Below are 25,427 nucleotides of genomic sequence, written 5' to 3'. Positions count from 1 at the left end.
AAAGCCTCATGCCCTTCGTTGTTTTTTATGTTTTCTTACGGCTTTAGCTTTCAAACGGTATTATATCACTCGCACTCAAAGCAGCGCGCTTCAGCGCAAAGAGTCATCGTCGTCACCAATACCGCGACTGACCTTATTATATTCCGACGTAGCCCGTTTTCCTCCGCTGTTGGGAACGGTTTTGTTTCGACGCTGTGTGCCGTAACCGCAACTTCAATGAGTCGAGTGAGTGGTCCGCGCGATGGTTTTCGCGAACAAGTGAAAACCATCGCGCGACGTTTGGAAAATCGAAAAGAAGAAACGGCGAAGAAAATCATTCTCCAAGGACCCATAATTGTAGGTTGAAACTCGTCAACTTTGGCTCTTCGTCTTTTTTCATCAACTTTTTTAAGGGTATAAGAGACATCGGGAATTCGAAGAGAGGGCGAAGAAAAGGGGAATAGGTAGAAGGAGAATTAACAATAAACGGGCAGAGGACGACAGAGAGAGAATTTCGGATGACTAGAATAACATGGCGTTGGATCTACTTCTCATTGTCACAGTAGAGAACAGGATGTATAATTGCATACAGAAATTCAATGGAAACTGGAAACAAGATAACTATCAAGAATACGCAAGGTGGATGTAACGTAACGAATCTACATAGTTTTAGAATTACTAGAGATTGATTAATTAAGTAATTTAAATTCATTACTCAAAATTCTGCTAGCGATGACGATAGAAATTCTATTCTAACGGAGGTTGGATTAATTTTTTCAATTGAAAATTTATTAGAAACTGAGAACCTTCCCTCTCCGCCTTTCTGGGCTCTCGATTATCAATCAAAAACCCTTTCGCAACGGGTTCCAGCATAATTTAGTATAATTGAGATCTGAAAAATATGTTTTGAAAAAAAACAAAAAAAAAAAACAAAATGATATTAATAATCAACGGTAATAAAATGTAGATTTTCGATTCATGAGAGCAAAAAAAAGGAGAAAAAAAAGAGAGAGAAAAGAAAAAAGCAGAAACGGAGGAGAGAAAAAATTGCGACCTGCACACGCCGATCGCTCATATCTCGAGTAGTTTTATTCGAGCAATAGGCATCAGCGGCACATCCACTTCTGCCATCCACTTCCACTTATGGGTGTCGCCCTAATTTTGGGGAGCGTTGAAATCCCCCGTACCTCCCAGCTACTCGAACGATCTATGTTCTATATAAACCCGTGTATAATAAGTGTGCGTATAGCTTATGGCTTACGCTACTCGGTGAACGCTCCTATTCGCGCCTGTGTTGGTCCGTCGGTGTTCCGCAACCTCTGTTTTGTCTCTCCAACGATTATTCAGTGTTCAGGTTTATAGTGGTGCACGGGGAAGGGGGGGGGGGGGGGGGGTGAAGATGGATGACGTGGTTAATGGTATTTTATTAGAGACACCTCGATGATGAGGATATGTATATATATTTCCAACCCCAAAAAACCCACAACTACAATGAACGAATGAATAATAATAACGACGTAGGACACTGAAGTCCACAATATGCGGGGCGATCGCATTGTCGCTTTCCCCTTAAAAAATTCTTACGTAAACTTTATTGAAATTAGCATTCCCGGTGCAGCGATTCTTATATTTATTCAACCCCACCCTAGTATCTCTCCACCTACCTATACGTGCGTGCTCTAATTTCCAAAATATTATCACCGGATCAATTTCGATTCGTCGGATCGTCGACCACACTGTCGCGAAAAAAGAGCTTTTATTCACCAATTTTTCAATTTGTCTGGACATGACTACGCTGCTACCGATCGAGTGATTTTCTTCTTAATTGAATAAAATAAGCGAAAGATTGGCAAGAATAACCCTCGTGTGTCTAAGAATTATTATCATCATCATTTTATAGCGTGGATAAAATACAAAGTGGATCGTTGAAGCGTGTGTATGTACAGGTACCGCGATCTCTCTATACCTATGTATGTACGTACGTACGAGGGGGTGGCGTATTTTCTACTCGCATACGGACATCGCCGCGTTAGTTGAACCCGAAAACGTTAATTGCGATATGGAAAGAAAAAAAATAGAAGAGAACGCACGTACGTACGTACGTACGTTGCTCGTTTCAACGGGGGACTTTTGCACGGTCCCGCGAATACCGAAGTGTCCTATGGCACACGTTTGATACACTCTACAAGTATATAATACAGTACGTAACATACGTATGTACGTACGTATGTCATAATACACGGGATATCAGGAGACCGACACGTGCGCTAATAGGAAAAATTGAACTATAAACTTCAACTCTCTTTTTCCACAACTCCCTCTTTCTCTTTGGTAATACGTACACATGTGTATACGTATACAACGTTATATAAAAGAAATTTGAGGACAGAAATAAGATAAAAATTGATCTAACTATCCGCTTTTAATTACTAAACGATTATTCGTATTTTCATAAAAATACAAAGCACTGCGAACAGCATCTTGTGCGACTGGAAGTGGGAAAAAAAAAAAATTGGGACAGTCGGAAACTTTACCTTTTTTCCCTGGCGGTGGCTGTAGATTTTTATCCGTTCGCAGTCAAGGATGGATACACGTTGTATATGGATCGATGATTTTCATTGAAGAGAAAAATCTCAGAGATCGTTCGGTGATCGAAAAAAAAAACCGATTCGTTATTATAGGGGGTATTATAATACAAGAGATGCGGTATCGTTGAAAATCAGTTAAGTGGATTTGCGTTACATATGGCAAGAGAATCGACGTATAAAAGAAGAAAAAAAAGATGGAAGAGGAGATCGAGTGAAGTGGATTTTTTTCTCATATTCTTTTTTTTTTTTGCCTCATGCCTATCCAAAAGATCTAACGTAATTTCGGCGAATAAAATAACCTCTTGAAAACCGCCCTACCGTATAATTTGAGGATGTATGTGTACCGTACACAGCGGATACGCGTAGGAAATATTTCGATACAATTCGGAAGTCGATGCGGTAAAGAATTTGCCGCTATTCTTCGGGTACTTAGGGGTTTAGTTTGTTTTGAGGACAATTATTTACAGTTTGTATACGTGTACGCTGCGTATGTTGAACGATTGTACATGCAAAGGCATGGAAATACATAAGGTACCTTAACGAGAATACGTATCCTCCTCAACTTTATTCTTCCGAAAGTGGATTAAGCCAAGGAAATACACCGAATTGATTTTCAATGCTTATATTGATCTTATTTGCGGACGTGCGCGCCCAACCTGCAAACTTTTATGGCAGTTGTACCGCGGAGCAAAAGAGAGCTGCAGATTCAAAAAGAACCGATTCACGTTATACGTATATTTTCGAACAACTGGGCAACCGACGAGAGAAAGAGAGGAAAAAAAAAAAGAATATACCCATACGTGCACGGAACCGGAAATCCTATCCTTATTTATATCACTTAACGTGGGAAATTGCAACAAAATTTTTACAAGAAAACAAAAACGCACAGCAGTACGTACTAACAAAAAATATTCAACATAGAGACAAAAGAAATAAATAACCAATTTAATAAACGCCGTTGACACGTGCGGTGTAATAAGAGTGAAAAAATTTTTAATCTCAAGGAAGAATAAATCTGTGCAAGTTTAAAAGAGATGAGAGAAAGAAAAAGGGGGTGGCGAAGGGGGTTGGAGGGAGGGGGGGGGGGGGGAAGAGAGAATTTCTTTATTCTTTAGTGCCCGCATAGGTTATTTGATTTATGATTGGCGGAGCGGGTGTCATTTAGCGGGCAATAAAACATATGATATTATGCGGAGCTTGCGGGGTAACGATGTTGTGTGTTATTACTCGTCGGAGAAGAGAATAACAGATCGTCCTCGGTATGGGAGGGGGGGGGGGGTTGTGTGTGCTGAAAATTTCGGGGATGGGTGACGTTTATAGTGTAAGGGAAGAGAGCGTGCTTACACTGGCGAAAATGCAGCACGTTGAAAAGGAGAAGGGCGAAATACTAGCTGAAGAACCGGAGGGTAGAAATGATTAATGTATTATCAAGCTCGATGCAGGAATTCGCGAATAATTGCATCGACCACCGAGTAGAGGATCAGATCTCTGAGGTTTCCTATCACGTAAACAACTGAGAGTTGAATAATCAATTTTATTATTAGCCAATAATTTTTCAGCCCTAATTTCTCACAACGTATGTAGTCATCGTCGCAATTTCTTCCATCCTTTCAAGTTTTTTTTTTTTCTGTCATTGATACGGATGTGAAGGAGATGAAAAAAAGTTTCGTCTCGAAACTGGATCAAGCTATCAAATGTAAATGCATGAAAATCATGAGAAATGATCCGTGCAAGCGATAACGAAAGGAGTATATACCCACAGGAGATGAACGGCGTTTTGTGTCCACCTTCGATATACATGTATATTTATTTATGTATTTAACAGTACAATACGTACAGTGTTGTATCTGACATACGGTAGCGACGAGGCCGCACCCACGACTACACCTTCCTACTTTATATCCTGCAGGTAGGAACCGAGAGAGAAAGGGAGAAAGAGGGGGGAACAAATCTCCAGCAGCAGGACCTGATCGTTTTCGAACGTTGGCGTTTACGTAAGGAATTATATCGTACCCTGCTGACAAACTTCTCGACGACAGAAAACAACGAGAAGGAAAGAAGAAGCTCGAATCTGCGGAGTGGACGGAAGTGATAAGTAAGAAGGAGGAAATACACTCGAGCGCTATTTCTTGATACCGAGGATTTTTTCCTCTTTCCTTTTTTCCCTAACGAAGCATTGATTTACCTTAGCTAATTAATTGAGCCTCCAAGTTGAAAAGAGAGAAAAAATGAAGGATAGGATGAAAAAGGAACCTGAAAATCTGTCCATACGATTTCTGTTCTACTCCTTTTCGGTACAGATCAACGAATGAGTCATAGAACACCACGCACGGGATGATGATCCTTTGTTATTTAGAACAAATAAAAGAGTTTGTTCAAACAACACGAAGGTACTAAGATTACACCCTCTGTTTTCCGTCCATTGTTTGCAACAGCTCGTATACAGTAGAGAGGGAATCAGGAATTGTGAACAGGGAGTCAAATATAATTGAAAATGAGAATGGTTGATTGGATTGACGGTATCTCTGTACAACAATCGAACGAAGAAACAAGAAAAATCTGCGTTAAAAGTTTCACTTTTTCTTTATCACAAAACGATGACAATTACATGCCGCTAACAATTGGAAACAATTTTTTCCTTTTTTTCCACCTTTTTCGAAAAGATTTTCTTCAGGTAGCCAGGGAGAAGAAAGATATACGTACCCGTATCCATCCGACAATGCGGAAAGAAACCGAGTTTTGAGTAAGTAATACCTATGAAGAAAAATGTATAGCAATGGGACGTCTTTCTTCATTAGTTTTTGTGGACGTATAATCAGTCAAACGTCTTGACTAAACAGACGGACGTGGCCCACAACAAACAAGATCATTAACGCCAATGAAGTGAATTTCTAACGCCCGGCTACGCGAGATATACCTTATTCCGTTAAGGGGTTGGTTTTCCAGTAGTCGGGTCTATCCTAACCAAACAATTCTGAGAATGTCCGCAATGTGTGGACCTCGACGGACACTACTTGGCCGAAACTCTCACAACTTCACCTACATAGCCCCACGGGCACCGTATATTTATGTACAGCCGAGACCCATCCCCGAACTATCTCAACTTCACCCTAAAACGTACCCACCGAATTCTCCATGGTCAAGATCCGCAAACGACTTAATTACGCGAAACACACTACGGCGCAAAATTAACCCTTCCGACGAACCCTCGAGGTCGGATCTATCCTCCTTTTACGATCGTACGAACGGGCGAACGGCGAAAGAAGGATTCGTGTCCAGAAGAAGATTTTCGAACGGAATTTCACTCATTTCCAAAGTGGAAATTTGGGTGTACGAGGAACGAAGAAAAAATGTACGTGTTAGTTTTATGCCCGAGGAGGATTATTTTCATGGTACGAGCATAAAAAAAAAAAAATTTGGTAATAGAAAAAACCGAATGGTATAAGAAGAAGGAGAAAAGACTTTTGGGCATTGAAAAAAGTACGGGGATGTATAATCCAGGAAAAGTTCGTCCTAATGGCTTGGGAATTGGACAAAAAAAGTCAACTTGGTATGGTCATAAACGTTCATTTGACGTTATAGTGCTCGACAATGAGGCCCCTCTCAATACGTCACGTTTTACGACTATACTTTACTCGGTTTATTGTAAGCGTTTGCACACCGCTCGCGGTTTATTAGCCATATCTTTTGGGACTTTTGGGACGAACAGGACTTCGCGAAGAATTATAACGGAACACCGTAGCGATGTTTATAACACGGAAATCGAACCATCGAACCGCCCGCCCGTAACCAGAAGAGGTGTGAAGAACACGAGAAAAGAATCGGTACAAACTCAAGGTCGTGTGAAGGATGGTGATTCTCTTCCTCTACATTTTTTTTATGTTTTCCTTCTTGTTTTTTCGAAAGTTACCTGGCAATTACGCGCTCGAGGTACGTAATGAATACATTATTTTCATTTGGTATCGAGTCAGTAACAAAAAAAAAAAAAAAAAAACGAAAAAGAAAAGTCGAAACTAAAAAAAAGCAGAAAATACTATCAACGGTGTGAGTAATAAGAATAATGATGGCGGTAACAACGATAATAAGGTTTTCGAGTCATTCTTTGTAATATGAATAATGCGAATTTCGGACGACCGCATACAGAGTAGCTCTGGCCGCTTAATGTTCACCGAGCGCAGAAAAGAAGGAGGCCTGTCATCCCGATGCTGCAGCGGACACCACCAAAGGAGAAAGCAGTAAACGCCAATCTTGTTAGCTATATATTAAACGGTATACATATACGTATAGTATATACACACGGTAATAGACGGACGGTAACATATACGTACGTGAGGACGGATGAACGTTTCGGATCATCAATCACTCCGTATTATATGGGCGGCCCCGCTACGAGTTTCGCCACATTGAGTCAAATCGCAAAAAACCCGCCTCAAGACGTTCGGTAAGCCAAATGAAAAGAGAGAAAAAAATTTTCAACCATTATTCGCAAAAACAACAAGAAAAAAAAAACAAAGTCAACAGTCGTACAATACGTGTGAAATTCACTGTTTGTTCTTGTTTATTTTTTTTTTTCTACACTCATTATTTTCGGCTTTGTAACACAAATTAGGCGCAGTTCTTTCTTCTTTTGAATGGTTGACATTTTTTCGCATCGCGACACGTTTTGGCACACGTTTAACTTTTCGAAAAAGCCGCAAAATCTTCGTGTCTAGGTGTGTGCGTATACGGGGTGGAAATTTTTGGCGTCGACCGTACTACTGGTCAACACAAGTCGCGTAAGCCTGACTCACGCCCTTCGTCTCGTTCCAATGTAGAAGCCCTTCGGGTCTTTCGTACGATGTCATTAAGGCGAAAAATCAGTTGCAGGCAGAGCTGAAAAACTTTCTAATATATTTACATAAACTGACCGTCTCTTCCCTCTAATGCCATTGTTTTAACGACCTTTTCAAGCGGTCTTTTTTCATTGTCTCAGCTATTAACTCGACTTATCCCTAAAATCCCTTCGAAAAGGTCCTTGTCCTGCAGTCGCTGCGTGGGGGGTCGAGGACTGAGGATGTTTAACAGGAAAAATAAAAGACTTCCCAACCCCCTTTCTCTGTTTCTATCTTGTTGTTTTTTTTTTTTTTCTTTCTTGCATTTTTGTCTGAAATTGCACGGGCAATTTTCCACATTTTGTACGTTTACTGGTTTGGGACTGAAATCTCACTTAAGAGTTCCGTGTACAGTGTGCGATAATTTGGGCCCTTACACTACGACCAAATGTTACCGCTATAAATGAGTAAATATCGTCGTTGGGTACACGCACCTTTATTTATTACATTCCAAGTTCTCGGACCATCAGGTTTTGGAGGCACGGCAGAAAAGGGGTGACGACTCGATCGTCCGGAGACGATTTTAGATCAAGAGCCGAAGCTGAATAATTATTTATGTATACCTATTTTGATATCGATATGAAAAGCGGTAGCATAATATCAATGCAGTATTAATATCTAGGAGACAATGTTATGGAGTCGATAATGATAAAATTACGGTCACCCCGAGACTTCATTATAAAACGTGATTTGCACTTGTGTAATACATAGATTCTAATTATACGCGAAGTTACAGCTTATATAACTAACGTTGTATCGGTTATATCGTAATTACGTTTATATTGTAACAAACGTATTGTTCGTTTGTTTATTGTCCGTGAACTCGGGGTATAGATTATATGAAAATAGAAGTCATGAATGAAAATTAATGTCAAACCTAGCTCCGAAGGGTGATGTACGAAAATAAATTTCTATTATCACGATTAGATATAAACGCGAATGGCGAAACAAAGTATCTACACTGCGTCGCCATTGTTCAAGTTCTGATTATATTAAACTTATTATTACCATTATTCTCATTCTTTGAATAAATAAATATATACATAACTTGTGGAATATTCATACTCCTTGTACTTCTTCGTTGGCGCGGTCGCGATTCTCGTATACATATATATATATACAAAATATCTATGTATAACCCAACTATATACGCGTAAATAATACACACGTACAAAGGGAGGAGGTTTTCTTTCGACAAAACGATTCGCCACGCTTTGGGTCCGTGAAAATAAAACATGCAGAAAACGGGGCATTTCTATGAAAAGAAGCGACTCTTTCGTATTATTATATGCACGATATACATGTATATATATATACGTACTGCGTAGGTATGTATGGTGAGAAAAGAAAGAAAGAAAAAAAAAAAAAATCACCGGACCTCGAACCCTTATTTGTCAAAGTGCTAAGTGGCCATTAACCGAGAACTGCCTGCAGAAAAGTTTTAGTAACATAAGCTACTCCGGAACGCAACGTCTCGGGTATAATATAAAAATGAACAACAAAAATGATTCGAAACTTGATGATCGGACACACAAAAAATTGAAATCGACCAAGTAATTAAGAGAATCGGAAAAAAAGAACACGGTACGCATATGGGAACTCGATTTCCGTTCGCCGGTTTTGGTCCGACGACCTCATGCAGAGGACCCTCCAGGTCGTAGCGAACCTTCAAGTTGGGTGTTCCACAAAAAAAAAAAATTTCAAACGAATGAAACTTTTAAATATTTTTCAATAGAAACAAATTCGGTATAAAATTTGTAAAACTGTTGGATTGCGACTCGAATGAGTAGTCGTAATAATTTCACTAGATTCCCGAGGTGGTTTGAGAGGGACGAAACAAAACGAATCGAAGCACGTAAAAAGCGAAAGAAAGAAAAGAAAAAGAAGAGAATTGGCGAGATCCTCATTCACGGTCGAGGCAACAATGACGGCCATTTAAAAGATCATTAAGAACAGAATCACGTCGTATTTTTGTGTAATAATTATCACAAAAGGTGGAGGAAAAAAAAAAGAAGGAAGAAAAAAAAAAGTGAAATTTGCAGATATGCAGGTACGCGTATACTCCCGCGTGTCCGGTCATAATGGTAATTATATTCCGTCCTTCCCGGAGGACATCGAGCGAGAGATTTTTCGTTTTACTTGTACTTTTTTCTCTTTTATTTTCATTTTTTTTTACCCCCCTTTTCTTTTGTTTAAACCTGTACCACTATATGCCGACGTTATATTTCGCGACGGTTTAAAACGCGTGCGTCGCGAGGTATTTCGGTATTATGGAGGGATGTTGCCGAGTAGAACAACAAAGGAACCCTGACAGGAGAATGTAAATTAGAGGGACACCGCAAGAAAATTTCAAAAGCAAATCTCGCGGTAGATTAATCGAGGGCAATTAATAATTACAAAAGAGTATTCTAAAAATACCTACAGGTTATATCAAAAGAAGGCCAGAACTGTGCCGAATCTCCCGCGGCGAGGGGGCTAGTTCTCGAAAACATAAAGAAGCAACGAAGGAAAAATGTGAAAAAAAATTAGAATAAACTGAACCACGGTATGGGAATATTGGAAAAAAAAATAAATAAATAAACAAAAATGCTTAACGCGTCCGCATCGTGAAAAGTGATTTTTCCGTGTGTTTTTGGAAAATTTTTTTGTCGATAAAATGGAAAATCACTGGAAATAAGAGAAGAGAATAAAATAAAACGATTGAAAAAAAAATCTATCGCAGGACGTGTTATATTTGTGGTGTCGCTTTACACGTTGGTGACAGGGACCGAGATGGTCCTAACCGGGTGATAATAAGGCCGCTACCGGAGAGTCTACAGATATGGTATATAGATGTGTGTTTTTGTTTGCTCTATTTTGTTTACGCTAGAAACTAAATCCATTAACACTATCAACCACCGTCGATTTTTTATTTACATGCAACGGAAAGTCACTGCGGCAGCGGAGAAAATGAAAAAAAAATTTAAGCGACAATTTCCTGCATCCTTGAACAAGAAAAATCAACCGATACCGACGACAGAGCTGAGAATCAACCCTCAGCGTCGGAAACGCAGAAACTAGAAAAAGAAATGATGAAAATGCGAATCGTGTCTAGAATTTTTTCTATCTACACGCGTATTTTCAATGAATTTTAACGCAACGTAGGTAAATACCGGGGGTGAACGTGTATTTTCAAAGGTACACTTACGGTTCGTGCGATTTACCTTCAAAGTCCATTGGGCGCGTCGGCAGCGTTTTTCTCGGTAGGAATAATTTTTAAAAAGCGATCGTTGGACGATATAATATTTCAAAGGTAAAATTACAATATTTCCGTACATAATACGTATAATACACGCCTATATAAAAATCTTGAAATAACGCGTTTCTGGATAAATTTCAGTACACATAATCTGAGATAATTACATGACCAATTAGCGTTAATTACTCAATCTGCCAATTAGAGTCGATAATATTACACGACGCGTGGAACGCGCATAGTAAACCGTACGAGTACGTAGTAACAGAAATTCGCATTATAACATTTATATAGGTACCCATGTACGCGTTACGATTATAGGTATATCAATCATTCGAAACAAAAAAAAAAAAAAAAAAAAAATGAAGAAAATTTTCAAACGCATTTAATTAAATTCTTGAAAAAAAAACAAAAAAAAAAAAACAAAACTCCGGTGATTAGTTGCTCGTCTACCGTAAAGTTATTTGTGGAACAGTTGAGGTGAAAAGAAAAGAAGACTAAAAAAAAAGCCAAAGTTAAATCATCTCATTACTAACGAAGCGATCATCGTTTGTTTGTCCAATTTATCAACTCGCATGGAATATTATATTTTTCACCAAATATTCAACCCGACGCGTCTAAACGATTGTCGACGAGTACCAAACAAATCAGTTAATTTATTTGATAAACAATACCGCCGGTGGCATTTGTGGCTTTTTGTTTCTTCGGTTGTTTTTGGTTTATTTGGATTCTTTTCTCTTCCCTCTTTTGCCACCTTCGCGTAACTCTCTAACAAGCGCACCTTGAAATAATACTCATTACCAAGAGGAAGTTGACCAAGGTGGAAAAGGTATTCCATGGAATTTTGTCTAGACTTCTAAACCTCGGTTGAAATAGCTCGGGTATAGAATTTTTTCTATTTTTTCGGATTTTTTTTTTGTTTTCCTTTTTTTTTTTTTCCTCTCGAGGGCTTCTAATATCCAGACGACGGATCCCTCCCATGTATATTCCCTCAGTTTAACTTCGAGCTACGTCTCACTGTCCATCAGGTTGATATTTGCTACTTGAGTAGCTTTCTCATCTTTACTCAAAGAGTTTTTTCTATTTTTTGGGAGGTGAAAAAAAAGGTCTCCGCCACCGTTACAGCTATACCCAAAAGCAGTGGTATCAAGCGCGGTAGCAGTGGTTGGTAGCACCAGCAGCAGCAGCAGCAGCATTTTTCGTGTACACGCCCAAGAAGCAGTTAAACACTTCTCAAACCAGATCTATGTATTTATTTTTCTATTATACTACCTTATTTCAAAATTCGTTGTGTCCTTTTTCAGAGAGGGGTATATTTTACCACAGAAATCACTGTATGTACATATATATATATATATATATAGGCTCACCGAGTGACAGCCCCGAGTGAATGAAAAACGAAAAAAGGACCTGGAAAGATCGGGACAAATAGAAAAAGAAGACTGAAAATTAGAAGCGAAATGGAGTATCACGGATATACGTCAAAATGGACGGAACTCATTCGAAGATCTTCAAATTTCTTCTCCGACGTGCGTCAAATTTTTTTCACACCGATTTATTTCACGCGAAAAAGAGTAAGGAGAGAATGAAAAAAATGGTCAATTCACTTGACTTCGGGTGGTTGTCGCGTGATGCGAGATCCGAGGAATCCGAAGTGAGGTAATTCGTGTAAAAATTCGGAAACGAAATAAATAAAAAAAAGATAAGAAAACCAAAAAAAAAAAATCCAACAACGAACATTAGAAAAAGTCAGAGATGAAGGAAGCACTGCATTATAGATTTGTCTCCCACTACCGCGATATTATATGTAGTATACAGTAGAGAGGATCAAGTAAACACAAGACAGGAGCTCTTCACACCGAATTGTTAAGTGGAAGAGTCATCCCGAGGGAACACTGTCTTGCCTAGACGTCGAACCCTCTAATGGTCATTATCATCTCCAAACATCGAAAGCTTTTGCTGCTGTAAAAAAGGATGCCCATAGAATACTCCTACGTTACAACCTACGGCTATATGGTACATCGTATATTTATCTAGGAGCAAACTCCGACGACCATATTCTAACCCCACGGAAAGGACGCCTCCCCTCCCACCCCCCCTCTTTCTTCTTCTTCAGCTTTTGATCCAAAAAACATTTTCGTCAATGCCCGATGACGTTACCTTCGAACGTGAGGAGGGGGAAAATAAATTGTAAAACTTACGGTATCTATCTTCAAGAAAATATGGTCGTATATACAAATTACAAAAAAGATGGAAAAAAAAAGGAGCGAAGCTGCACGTTCGGTCCTTCGAACTTTTTTTTTTTTTTTTCTTTTTTTTCTTTTTATCTCGTACGCACGGAAGAAATGCTCCCAGTATTACGTGAGCCAGAGATTATTATACGAGGTGTCAAACCTGACGGAAAGGTGTTAATTCCGTCGGAAGCTACGATGATTTCGAATGTCGTTAAATTAATTTTTCAATGATTAAAAAATCGTATGAACAAAATTTAACGCAAACCGGTAGCCGTACACGTGTGAGTCCGTACAGATGATCAACGCGTTTATATTACATACATCCTCGCGCCATTCAATGTATAATTACGTGTATAATTAACTTGAGAAATTTGAAAAAAGCAGACGAAATACTGCAGGAAAATCGCACGCAGGTGTACGGGATATTTTTTCGCGACCGGTATCTTCGTTGCAAATATATTAGAAAAAATATATCACACGCGCCGCACGTGTGCGTGTGAAAACAAAAAAGTGGTTACGGAAAAAGAAAGCAGAAAATTTTTTTTCACAAAAATAACCAAGACTCGCTGAAGGTGGCTCGGTGAATTTTTATAGCCGTATATGAGAATTGTGGATATCAATATTCACGGCGCGGTTATGTCTTCGAATAAACATTACCGAAAAATTCTTAAGTTTTCAATTTTTCATTTTTTGATTCGACTTCTTTTTTTTCCATACTTTCGTTCGTTCATTTTTAATATTATTCAATATTTTAACTCTTTTTGTACCGCGAAACGCGCGTCGTCGGCGGCGAACGCACGAAAGTGCGGAGGTATATGTAAATGCGTCGATGCGTTAACGTGTGTGCGAAATGTACGCGTTAGCGTACGTGAAAAAGTAAGGGACAGTATAGGTATGTATCGAGTGCAGCAGCGTTGCGCTACACATGGAGGCAAAAAGAAGAAGAAGAAGAAGAAGAAGAAGAAGAGAGGATAGCGCTGAAATATTCGCGAATGCATAAAGGGTTGATATATGATCGCATGAATCAGTTGTATATCCGCGGTAAGGAGAAGGAGAGGTATACGGCGATGTGGCCAAGATAAAGGAAGAGGAGGAGATGAAAGAAAAGAGAAAAGGAGAAATAGGAGGAAAAAGAGGGTTTGACAATATCCTCTCTCGCGCGGCATTCTACGCGGATTAGCGCCCTGAGGTTTTATGGGCCATTTTGTTTATGCACGCACGGGCCAAGGTTCCAACGTTTCGACTGCACTTGGTACCCCTCTCGAACACCTATCTATAACACTACCACCTTACCTTCTTACGTCCAACGCACCGCGATTCCACGACTCACCCATTCCGCTCAATTTTCACACACAACTGCGAAACGCCACCAACCGCAGCCAAGAATTTCTAATATCCACTGCACAGAAAACGCGCACACGTCGATTCCAGCCTATTCCTCTCAAGGTTAACGTCGTTTCTGCACTTTTTGATTTGAAAAAAAACAAAAAAAATGAATCCCCAAAAATAGACCTCGCTGTCTCGCATGTGCTCCACGATTTTTGGAACCCTTTCACGTTTCGATCCAACTTTTTTCAATTTCTTACGCTTCCAGGAGAGTAAGTGAAAACCAACGAAATTCTGAACGAGAAATGAAAAATTGCAAAATGTTCTATGAATTGCGGCATAGTGACAATCCTTCTTTTAATCCACTAGGAACACAAAAAAATCACGCAGAAGCCGAACCTAGATGAGAAAAAAAAAAAGGAAAAGAAAAGAAAATGGACGTTCATGTGGAAGATGAATGAAAGGGTTTTAAGTATTTTTTTTTTTTTCACGATTCACCACCCCAAAATATATCGTCCGGAAGATAATATATTTTAATCCATGAAAGGTATTGAAATAATGAAAAACATGATGCAAGGTATTAGGTGTACATAATAGTGTACATTGTGCGATCAATACGGGGCCAGGGGGGGGGGGGGGGGGGGGGGGGTAGGGGGTTGGAAGCGTTACACGGCTCTAGATATATCTGGTAGTTCTGTCCGTTCGTGTTTAGGGGGTTAGTTTGCGATGCGAGGTGATGCAATATACGTGTACGTATACGTGTGCACACGAGCGCACGTGTACACACCATGACGCTTAGTACGAACGCATAGGTGCGGCACAATCTGTTCACAATGGAGTGTGTTTCGGACAATAGTCTTACAATGGCGGCACAATAACGCCACAAAGCGGGATCAACGAAACTATAATATACACGGGCATCCATACAGCAAAATTCACGCACGTTATAACGTAACACAAGCCGCACGTACGTATACGCGGCGCACACAATCTCCCCGTATCAAACACACGGCTGAAATCCTTCCGTATATATATACGCGTACACTCGGATTATACGAACAGATGCCTACAGGATTTACATTCGAACACGTACCCAGTTGTAATCGGAAATTCCGTATCACTCTTTGCCCGCGATCAATTGCATACGACATCACCGAGAACATCGGAGTTTTTTTTTTTCGGATTTTCATACCATCTTTTTTTCTACCCCTATTTGATCGGTTCGATTGCGGGCGAATCGTTCGGTGTCTGATTCGAATCGAATCGAGCGTTTTGAGAAATGAAAAAGAAAACATCGTCGACGCAATCTTTGATTGGGCTTTTCTCTAAATAGTTTCATTGTTTAAGGATTTTTTGTGCTTTTTCTATAGGGTAAGTGGGTGGGAGAAAGATGGACTACTATTTGAAAAAATTATAGAATCTTCTTTTTTTTTTTGCAAGATAAATTGAACACTCAGCAGGTGCATTTGGCGTCACTTTGGTAAACTTGAAACTAAAAATACCACTTTGAGGTTGATCAAAAAAATAAAAAAAAACAAAAATGATGCAACGGTCCATCTCACCTTCATGATATAGATGAGATGGACCATTATTTCTTCTCCGATAATCCCTTTACGAGTCCGTACGAGTAGACGCGTGTAATTTTAGAAAAATCCTGTGCCATCTGCTTCTTTTTGTGCGATGTATCGTGAGATATCGATACCGGTCCATCTCTCCTTCGCTTACCCTACGCCTACCGAGACTTCTGAGGAAAATAATAGATGGTACGCTTTGATCGGAGAAGTAATTATGTTCACTGGAATTTCGATTTTTCCTCGAAGAATCGCGAGTGTAGATTCAGAGATGAGTTTGGTGTCGGGTGGAAAGAGGATAGCGAAGAAAAGGAAAGGGGAGAAAAGTAGAAGATTGGAAGAGTCCAATTTAAAGAGTTAATTACCAAAGAAAACCCTCCCCATTCCAATCCACCCTACGATTTTTACCCAGTCTTTTCTGTCGACCCACAATGCACTGGAGAATCAGCACAGCTGGTGAGTGTACAAATAACGTTCTGTACATAGGTATGTACGTATACAGCGAAGCGGTATATACAACGTCGAAATCAACACAACGTTAACGGCAAACCTGCACACGAGGGTTATTTTTTCAATTTAAAATCCTATCTTTTAATTTCCTATGTGTCATTTTTGTGTCTGTACGATTTTTAGGGAACGATTGCATCGAAAAACTTCTCTGTTCGTACAGAAAAAATTCCTCCCACCTCCTCCGTTCCTCCCCGCCCCCCCACCAGACAGATACGTGAGTGGATACACAATAAATAGCACCTAGGGGTATGAGAATTGAAGCATTTTCGAGGAAAAAAGCAGGCATATCGATCATATTCGAGTACCGACATCCTCTCCCACCTCCGTCGCCACCCTCTCCCCATTTAAAACTTGCGAGGGAAATGACGATATACGCGCTCATTTTAAGATTTTTATCTCTACCCCCCCCCCCCCACCCCCCCTCCCCCGGCATCGTCGGCAAATCGCCAAAACCGCCCCACATATTGTATTTGGAAAAAAAAAAAAAAAAGGATCCTGCGTATCAGAAAAGAGACGAGAAGGTAAAAAAAAGAAGAAGAGCGAGCAAATCAGAGGATGAGAGAAAGGTGAGTATTGCGAAAGAGTTTTCGTTGGTTTATTTATAACGCTGAAAACCTGAAAATGTAAAATCCGTATATGTAGTATGTAGGTGTGTATAGGTATACATGTATACGATGCACAATCATTTTCTAATTACCGGATTATCGGGTAAGGGTTTTTCCGAATGGTCCTCGAATACCGAGACCGTTGGGATGGACGCGATTCGGCCATACCGTAGTACGCTGCGGAGAAAATAAAGGGGAGGATGGGTTGGGAGGGAATTGGGTGGATGGCGACTTTGGCAAATGCAGGTCCCCAACCGGACACACAATTAAAGTCAATCCCATAGAAGTTGTTTTTCTTTCGACTCCGCGCTTTTGGCTCCCTCACATGACAATTCCGATTTATCTCCCCTCCCCCCATACCCCCACTCGCCCCCTCCCCCCACCTCCTCCTCATCGAGATTTCTCTTCGCTTCTCTTCTGTACACCGATTCTCATCCCATTTTCTCCGACTGAATTTTCTCCTACTCGCGCCGCACCATCCCTTCCGATTCTATAAAACCAAATCGTATGGCAGAGAGAGAGACTACACTGACTTTTCGACGTTTCAATCAGACATGGCCCTGCGTACGAACGAAAACCTCCACCCTGTCTCTCCCTCTCTCTCTCCCTTTGCCTCTTCGCCTCTTTTCCTCTTTTCGCTCCCTCCCCCTCCCTCCCGCCATCGAGCACGTACGTTCCCCTGTAGTCTCCAGGTTTCCAGCCAATTCGTTGGGTCTCGAATTCAATGCATGTTTTAATGAAACACTGCCGGCTGGCCCACTGCCCATTGTCCGTTTCATTGTTGGCCAGATGACTGGTCGATCAGTTGCCTCGCGCTTTTGTGAACCTCTCGATGTGCTTTCTCTCTCCCTCTTGCTCTCATCCCTGCTACCGTCACCCTCCCCCCCCCCCCCCCCCCCCCCCGTACGAGTAACGAAAACCTCCAAAATTCCCGCAGAGCATTTTGGAAATGGTCCAAAAACGATCGGGATCGTGACTGGTACGTGTACAAAAGGGGCGAAAAAAATTGCATAAACGAAACAAACGGGGAAAAAAAAAAGACAAATTGAAAAAAATTCAAACTTTTCACGAACAACGTAGGTATTTATGTACCGTATTCGGTATCGCCCGAATAGTCCCGATTTTGACTACTGTTTTTTAAACAATTTGAGTATAGCGACGCGGAGAAATCACGTCAAACTGTTTTTGGAGTGGTAAATAATTGCGAAAAGATTGACCCACCGATCATTAATCGTACACCTCAATTTTCGTTGCAATAATTCGTCGGTTGAAACGATAATTATTGTCCAATCGGTATGACAGTTTCCAAGAATTTTGTTTCCGGATGAATTACATTGAATATGATCGATGGTATATAACATCCCTATTTGTATAGCAGATGTAGAAATAATTATATTATTACAACTCCGTAGTCACCCCGTTCTCGCCCCTTCGTCCAAAAATCGAAAACAAAGGGAAATTTAAAATTAAACTAACTGAATCGCTTCTGAAACGACGATGACGACCGCGATATAGAAATAATGTAACAACATTAACGTTCCACGTTTAAATTTATTACGCATTTACATTATAACTTGTCCGGTCTCTTCGCATACATATTTTACACAATCCTCGTCTCCATTGTATCGGCTGTGTTTTGTTCGTCAAAAACCTTACGACTTCGCCAGGCCACCCTACGAATAAATATATATATATATATAAATTTGCGCGTACACGATCTCTACAATATACACGTGTATCGGGGTGTTCCTTGCGAAGGTCATTTTTGAATTTTAATTGGTTCGCCTACTCAACCCTTGCGAACGGATAGAAAAAAAGAAGTCCCGCCAAATTTTGAATGGGGGTTGACGTATTAACTTTTCGGAATCAAGCTTTGAATTGTTGTTAGAAAATTTGGCAAACGATTGTCCTCTGTGCAACCACCTTGAAATATTATATTTGGTATGTGGAAGGATTCGAGAGAGCGTGTAATCGGTCAAGAATGGCATTCGTAAGGACCGCTGTAATACGCGTATACATTTCCCTTCAACGTTATGCAACTCGTTTTAATGACCAAATCTAAATATAGTTGGATCGAAATAAACGAAAATCCTCTCTATACCTCATCGCGTAATTGTTGCGTTCCATAAACAATAATACACGTCTAATTGTACACAAAAAACAATTTGCAACCATACACATAACGCGCGTACAAGCAAACCTAAAAATACAAATAACGTAAGATAACCGACTGCTGCACAAAATATCGAACCACCCTTCATTTTCTCTCTTTTATTCTCCCATTTGTTGAATTCAATTATTTTTTCTTTTTTTTTTCTCTGATTTCCCGCAGCGACAATTTTTATACAACTATCTTTTCCTTTTACCTTTTTATTTTCGCGTTTCATTTTCCTTCGCGTCGCGTTATATGTATTCCGCCCGCACGTATGAAAATATAACGCGAGACGACAGAGCTAGCTGGTGTTACGTACGATTGAAACGGTGAATGATTTAAGGGAAGGAGCGGGTGGTGGAGAAAGAGGAAGGGGGTTGAATGGAATTTATTGAACAGAATTTCGAATTTTTTTTTTTTCTATTTTGTCAGTCCGTTGTTTTTGATTCTTTTTCTATTTTTCATTTTTTTTTTTTTTTGTTTCAATTTTTTTTCTATTACGCAAGGCAGACACGCGTACAATGAATACAAATTCCTGTAGAAAAGAACACCCGAGTCGCAATGAAACAACCAGACGGTCGGGTGCCGATAATAACAAACAATGGATCACTTTCAGAGGCCCTCTTCTCTCCTCTGTCTATCTGTCTGTACGCCTGTCTCCTCTGTTTCGTCGTCTCACGTATGTAATTCGATATATTACGACGTAAAAACGTACGTGATATGTGCCGAACGGAGAAAAAAAAAATTAAAAATTGAAAGAAAAAAAAAAAGCCACACGCGGTTCCGTACTAATTATCAATTCAGACCGGTAGCGCTCTTGTGCGTCAATATATCTGATTGAAAAAAAAAAGTCGGTCTATTTCCAACGGATTTTTTTAGTTCTCGTTGAAGAACTTTTTAGCTTCGAACTGCCGCGAATCGATTTACGAGAATATCATCGAGTATGGGAGAGGCTAGGAATGCGGCATATTTCTTTCTTTTTTTTTTTGTTTCTTTTGCTTTTCTTCGATTTTTACACGCTTATAAATATTCATCTAGACAATAGACGATAATAATAAGCGCCTTCCGTATGTATAGCCAAGGCCGCCATTGTCTAGTGAATTTTTTTTTTTTCGAGGCTCTGCAGGCAGGTCGGGTTTATTAAGACGTTAAAAATAGGAAATTAATTAGATGAATTTCTGGGCTATGCTACGGTTTGATGGGATCGCGTTAGCCTGTTAGACGATCATAATAACGTCGACGCATAGCGTGTATACACGATATATAAAATGTGCGTGTCGAAGTATCTCAATAGAAAAAATTTTCCTTTCTCTCGCAAACTGCACAATACTTGGTCGGAATTTTTTCGTGATTACTTAATGCCAACCGTGAGAGCGGAAAAATTTTCTTTTCACCGCGTTCCAAAGCGCTCGATATGGTGTCTCTTTTTGGGAAAAAAAAAAATTTATTTTCGACAGATATAAAGTAAATACCACTGGAAAAGTAGAAAAAAAAGTGTCCAAAATTAATATTTCCCTCCATTTACCGAGGAATAATGCTAGAGGCTACATAACATCACACTCCCCTTTGAAAGTTCTAAGAAAATGTCCGCGACAGCATATGTCCATCTTTTAAGGAACGTTTTTCAATTTTTAATGGGGTTGTTTCTAAAATTAACGCGGGTGAAACCGCGGGGCACATCCAGTACATAGGCAAGGTAACGGTACCACGCGTCAATTCGAACGTACGGAGAAAAGAAAAAAAATACTGATTCCGAATAAAAATGAATAATCCCGGAGTTCTGTTACAGGATATTATTATACATAGTGCAATAGTTGTATCGTTGTAAAATTATAAAAGAATAAAACAATCGAGGCCGTTTTGTTTGACCCTTAATTTTGTATGTTGCAATAAAAGTTTGCAGGCATACAGACGCTTTTAGTGTGACGTACACCGATTTATAATACCAATAATGGTAATATAGTAATTGAAAATGGTACCTAATACGGTCGGTACCCCCCAGTCACAGTCCTCTCGGGACTATTTGACTTCTGCTTTGTATTTTTAATTTAATTATACAGTACAATGGACGATTTCATTGCCGGGGTGTCCGTCCAGGTAAACGAACGATTAACAAGTCTGTTGTGTATAGATATAGATATGAATCGTAAATAACGAAATTTCACTAATCCAATTTTGTTGACAATGGCCGAGCTCAATTATAAACGTAAACTTTGTGCATTGAAAAGTCAGTCGATTCGAGAAAATATACTGTTCCGATACTTCCTAGAAAAATTATTGTACAGGTACCATACGTATCCTGCAAAGGATCCATCGAACTGTACCTGCCAGAAAATTTTATAACCCTCCGAAATTTATGTTGTTCGAAATTTTCTACCGCATACAAGCTGACTCGACTTTCAGCGATGACTAAAAGTCAGAGGAAGTCAAAGAGTTATCAAATTTCAACGACATGAGTAACAACGATTATTCAAAATTCAAGAAAATTGAAGAATCCTCAATGAATATCGTTCCGCCGTAGAAAGACTGGAGGTTCAGCTTCAACGGATAAATAATTTTTCAATTTCCTCCGGATTCTGAACTTCGATTTCGGGTTCTTCCTTGGAACAAATCGAGCTACAAGAGGACGAAGAACGAGAAAAGAAAACCGTCTAGATCGGAAGGGTCACCGGTGGATGAATTCGGACGGATGGTCAACTGTAACATAGCCGAAATCCTTGTCCTCGCCGATAGAGAGAGAGAGAGAGGAAAGAGGAGAGGGGGAGAGGGAGAAAAAAAAATAGTAAGTATAGTCCTTCTCTGCAAAGTGTCGGTGGACAATGAGTCAAAGCAAGGTACAATGGTCTTTGAGGCCTTTGCGAATGTATATAACATAAAGGATATTTATCCTCGGTAAAGAAAGCGCTTAAACTGTGAAGGCATGTTTTCAGCATTGTACTGTAATAATAGCCTTCCATATAGTGGTGATTTTGGCCAGGTGCGTTCATATCTATCTACCAGTAGGTACCTATATAAGTATAGGAATACCACCAAACGTCAAAGAAGAATCTTATATAGGTACGTGCACCGCTCTTTGTAACAACGAAGAAGAGAAAAAAAAAGAAGATTTTGTCACCAAAAGAAAGAGATTCTCACAAAACTATTCCCAGAAATTATGTATACATATACATATACATATACACCTTCGAAAGCCGCATTGGCACCGAACGAATTTTCAGCAAATAATAGTCCAAATTATATTTTCAAACATTCGTCGTCTAAAAATGCACGATATTTTTTTCATCATTGAAGCTTACAATTAGAGAAGAGATGAGATCTCTTGACAATTACCCACGCTTGAGCTCGTTTTGTAATTTTGAGAAATCTCACCATCTCCCTCGAACGTATCGGCCAGGGTTTAGCGTAGCCAAAACCATAGCTACACAAATCGAATAGATGGGAAGGGGGATATCCGATGAAAATGGTGGGCGAGTTTGGCTACTCTTGAGTAGAGCTACTCCACCGCCTCATGCAACCCGCACGGCAAGCGGCAGCCAATGAGAGCGGTGCCGTTCCAATTTCTTCGGTGACTTTGGGGTAAATGGCGGGGAAGCGAAGTTCGGAAAAAGGGCGCTTTCAATGGCTAGCGCTAGCCGCGCTGGTCTGCAAAAGACATTCGACGACCCCGTCTATCGTCTACAGACCATAGACTATAGAGATAGACCACGTGCTTGGTGAACCGGTGCTATTACTGGTCTAATATGATTAAAATTCGATAAAAAAATTTCCGATTCTCACCGGTGATCAGCTAAGAAGGAGTCTCTACTATATTACTGAGATCCTGAAACCATAAAAAAACTCTGAATCCAAAAATTTCACCTTACAGTCGCAGGCAGTCCTGGATACGAAACTGCCTCTACTTTTCCAGATTGACTCGGATCTTTTTTCTTCTTATTATCGATGAATTTTTTTTTTCACACCGAGGATATTCGAATAGTAATTATTGTCGAAGACGTAATGTACTTGGTGAATTTTTCGCACCGCAGATGCCTTTTGGGGGGAATATACATACGCATATACTAACATTCTTGCGAGAGAAGTATAGTACCGCACATGACTCGAACAATGGATATATACAGGACGTAAACTAAGGTAGACAATACCCCAGAGTGACCAGGAGTTTCAACTAGCCATGGCATCCGAGTATTACGGTGCACAATGCACGTGAAATTACGTCAACGATTCTCATGCTAATTCTTAACGGTATATCCGCCACAGCTGCAATGCGACTCAACGCTACACGTCGTCGAATAACCATTTTATTCCTTCGCTATCTTCATTCGTTTGGAGAATTTTTGGAGAGTACAAAATTTTTTCATCCCCAAAAGATTTTGGATAAAAACATGAGAATCCTTTTCCACTAGCGAATGAAATGTACAATTTATTGAAACGCTCGACGTCATTTTTCTTCTGCTTCTCGGTGGTTCGAGAAATATAAAAAAGCGAAAGAAGACGAAGAGACTTTTATAGATATAAGTAATTCATTACTCACGTGACGAGTCTATGAAAAAACCGAAAAATTAAAATTACAAAAGCGAAAAAAGGAACCGGATACAGTAGCAAGAATTCTTCGCATCCTAAGTATGATAAGCGTATAAAATAGTGTTGGTAGGTGAGATAAAAAGAGATTGAAAAAAAAAATTGTTCAAAAGAAAGGAGAAAAAAAAAAAAAAGGTAAAGTGGTCGGAGAACGATTTAATTAAACGCTCTTGCAGCGGTAGCAGTAGTAGTAGCAGTAGTAGTAGTAGGAGCAGCGGTGCAATTCAGTGCAGTGGCAGAAATGTCGTTGCATGACACGTTGGATGATGTGCCACTGCTACGAGTGTTGCTGCATTTTTTTTTTTTGTTTTTAGCTTTTTTTTAGTTTTTTTTTTTTTCAGTTTCCTGGGTGTTGGATCGTTGGTTGGTTTGTTGGTTTGTTGACTGCGCCTGCTTTTTTTCAGAGGCGAGAAAAATGCGACTCGGCGTATGACGAACACATCCTATATGACACCGTCGGCGTGTGCTCGGTTACATACGTGTGCAGGTACACGAGTAGTGTATCTACATTATCTACACAACGAATGCGCGGGCGTTGAGATGTGCGGATAGTATAAAAGGGGTTCTAAAGAATTACGAGGTGTCGGTCTAGAAATGTTAAAATGTCAACGTTGCGGGATGGTAGGAGAAAAAAAAAAAAAAATTGTATACGTACAGAGATCACAAAAATCCCTTACATACGTCCTATACCCCGTGCAACTTCTACTCGCAAAGCCGTGCAACGAGATCTCCACGTATATCTTATACATACGAAACACATGCATATTTTACGCTCTCGCTTCCAAACAAATATGGCGCCGTATTTTAATTCCACATAGCTACTGCGTTAGCGACCTGCTTTTCTAATTCTTACATCGTGCGTGTTTTCGACTGTTTCTTTTTTTCCATTCGTTACGCAACTTATACGAATGAACCGACGGGCGAAATTTTCTCTTATTATCCTATTTTTGGAGGACGTGCGGGGGGGAACGGAAGCTCGAAAGCCCGGAATACCCGGAAGTCATTTTTACGGATCAACGTACCCGAATGTGGGAAGAGAATTTTTCTTTTCTCTTTGTCATGCAAATCGAACGAGACGATGCAAAATTAACCGGTGGGTCTACACGCTGCGGAAATCGGACCGAATGATTTTTCTTTCTCTTTATCTTCCTTACGTGGAAATGGAAACCGGAAGTAATAATTCACCGCGCGATCGATGCCAAACGGCAAAGAATATCTTGGTCAAAAATCTGTACAACAATATAAGCCAGAGCTACTAATCCCTTTCGGAATCGCATCTTCACGTTCGCGAAAGAATTTTTTCTGCCGCTCCGCACCGCGTCTTGATCCAAAAAGAAAAAGACCAAAAATTTTGTACATCGAACAAATACCACAGAGATACACCGGTCTCTACGTCAGAAGAGAAATGAATGAAAATTAATGTAGATGAAGAAATATTTCGGGTGGCGGTATAATATACAGAAGAGTCGGCCTGCGGCGGATAAAAAAGAGTAGTGGATGATAGGAGAAACGACGCGTCGTTTAAAGACGGTGGAGCTTTCAGTATTTTTTCCGCTGCAGTTTGCGTATAATGTACAGAATATATATAAAAAGGGAAAAGCTCTAAAATGTGAAAAAGAGAGGAATAGAGAGAGAGAGAGAGAGAGAGAGAGAGAGAGGGTGGGCGGGCGGGGGTGTAAAAAGAGAGGGAGCGAGAGGGGGGATAGGAGATTATCATCACGCGGTCGGTGTTCGTTTTGAGGTTGTAATTACGTTAAATTGAAAATGGTAATTTAATC

The sequence above is a fragment of the Athalia rosae genome, chromosome 3 (genome assembly GCF_917208135.1).
Source record: "Athalia rosae chromosome 3, iyAthRosa1.1, whole genome shotgun sequence".
Taxonomy (NCBI): Eukaryota; Metazoa; Arthropoda; class Insecta; order Hymenoptera; family Athaliidae; genus Athalia; species Athalia rosae.
Note: the sequence above shows the minus strand (reverse complement) of the source record.